A 2,260-nucleotide genomic window follows, 5' to 3' on the forward strand; every position below is an offset into this window, starting at 1 on the left:
AACAATAAATCATTCAACTTTTCGGTCTTCAGGAAGTTTGTGGGTTTTTTTTTTTTTTTTTTTTTTTTTCTATGGTTTTTTTTTTTTTTTTTTTTTTTGAGATGGAGTCTTGCTCTGTCACCCAGGCTGGAGTGCAGTGGCGCAATCTCAGCTCACTGCAAGCTTCGCCTCCCGGGTTCATTCCCTTCTCCTGCCTCAAGCTCCCGAGTAACTGGGACTACAGGCGCCTGCCACCATGCCCGGCTAATTTTTTTCTATTTTTAGTAGAAACAGGGTTTCACTGTGTTGGCCAGGATGGTCTCGATCTCCTGACCTGATGATCCACCCACCTCGGTCTCCCAAAGTGCTGGGATTACAGGCATGAGCCACCACTCCTGGTCAATTTTTTGTATTTTTAGTAGAGATGGTGTTTCACTATGTTGGCCAGGCTGGTCTCGAACTCCTGACCTCGTGATCTGCCCACCTCGGCCTTCCAAATCTTTTCTCAGCCAGGCGTGGTGGCTCACACCTGTAATCCTAGCACTTTGGGAGGCCGAGGCGGGCAGATCACCTGAGGTCAGGAGTTCAAGACCAGCCTGGTCAACATGGTGAAACCGTGTCTCTACTAAAAATACAAAAATTAGCCGGGTGTAGTGGCGTGTGCCTGTAATCCCAGCTACCTGGGAGGCTGAGGCAGAAGAATCGCTGGAACCTGGGAGAAGGCAGAGGCTGCAGTAAGCCTGGATTACGCCACTGCACTCCAGCCTGGGTGACAGAGTGAAACTCCATCTCAAAAAGAAGGAGAGAAAATATATCATTTTTCTTGGGATGACAGTAATAGTATTAACATGATAGTGTTAACTTTTCTTATTTTTATTAAAATCAGATCATCAAGATTGTTACTAACAAATCTTAATTTTTATTACTGTGCTAGGGCAAGATTTTAATCACTAAGTTTCTTCCTCATCACGGAAATATGTGCTTTTCTTTATCCTTGGGCATCTTGAATCATCTTGTTCTTCAATTTTGGCTTGCTGGAATGCTGTGGCCTGACTCAGGCTGTCAAGAGCAGGATTCTCCCCTTCATCTTTACTTTCTTCTACTTCCTCAATTTCTTCTGATTCAGGAACTTTCTTTTTTTTTCTTTTTTTCTTCCTTCTTTGGAGGCCCACGTTCTCCAAGCATATTTTTCGGACAGGCATAACTTAAATGTCCACTTTCCCCACATTCATAACACTTGGATTTATCAAAGTAGTTTCGCCTTTGGATGAACACAGCTGCTCTTCCATTGTCAATAGCAATGCTTCCTCTTGTTTTTGTTTTTGTTTTGTTTTGTTTTTTGTTTTTTTTCTTTTTTTTTTTTGAGATGGAGTCTTGCTCTGTCACCCAGGCTGGAGTGCAGTGGCGTGATCTCCGCTCACTGCAACCTCTGCCTTCCAGGTTCAAGTGATTCTCCTGTCTCACCTCCCTAGTAGCTGGGATTACAGGCGCGCCACCACACCTGACTAGTTTTTGTATTTTTAGTAGAGATGGAGTCTCGCCATGTTTGGCCAGGCTGGTCTTGAACTCCTGGGCTCAAGTGATCCGCCCACTTCGGCCTCCCAAAGTGCTGGGATTACAGGCATGAGCCACTGCAACCAGCCAATGCTTGCTTTTATCACTCTACCAAATAACTGTTGTGTATTGCCCTGGTACAGTTTTGTGCCGTGTTTATGCAAAAATACAATAAATGCAACCCCTTTACTCTTCCTGATATCTTTATCTTTCATTATGGTAACCTTTACAACTTTGCCATAGTTGGAAAATATCCGCTACAGGTCATTGTCAGGGAAAGGGCAAGCTGGATACATACACTGTGCTCTTACTTGGAGCCAATCCACCACTCATTTCTTCAGGTGGGGCGGTCCTGGGAGACCAGAAGAGTGCGAGCCCTCGGCTCATTTGGGGCTCAACCCCACCTCAACCCCAACTCTTCATAGCCGCTCGCAGCAGCCTTGGTGTCACGAGTCCTGGGACTCATTTTTACACTCCTCTTTTTCTTCCTGGCCATTCAGTGATTCAGTTCCTTAGGACTCAGTCCTAGGATTGCTCTCTTCTCATATAACTCTTCCAGACACCCTCAATTATGTACGTGACTTCAAATATCACCCCCATACAGATGACTCACATTTTAATCTCTAGGCCATATCATTCCTCTAAGGCTCAAATCCAGTAAACATGTGTTTGCTATTATTATTACTGCTGCTACTATTCCTTTTCTTCACTGAAAGTTTTTTTACCT

At 44.4% G+C, this 2,260-nt stretch overlaps 1 pseudogene across 1 annotated transcript; it reads right to left on the bottom strand.

Annotated features, from left to right (window-relative positions):
* Positions 1-929: 929 nt before the first annotated feature.
* LOC105548175 lies at positions 930-1,866 on the bottom strand (annotated as a pseudogene). Its single transcript, XR_001007349.1, has 2 exons — positions 1,618-1,866; positions 930-1,282 (listed from the first exon to the last, which is right to left on the bottom strand). The product of XR_001007349.1 is annotated as a zinc finger CCHC-type and RNA-binding motif-containing protein 1 pseudogene (transcript).
* Between the last annotated feature and the right edge of the window lie 394 nt (positions 1,867-2,260).

Source organism: Mandrillus leucophaeus, unplaced genomic scaffold (assembly GCF_000951045.1).
Source record: "Mandrillus leucophaeus isolate KB7577 unplaced genomic scaffold, Mleu.le_1.0 Scaffold401, whole genome shotgun sequence".
NCBI classification, from domain to species: Eukaryota; Metazoa; Chordata; class Mammalia; order Primates; family Cercopithecidae; genus Mandrillus; species Mandrillus leucophaeus.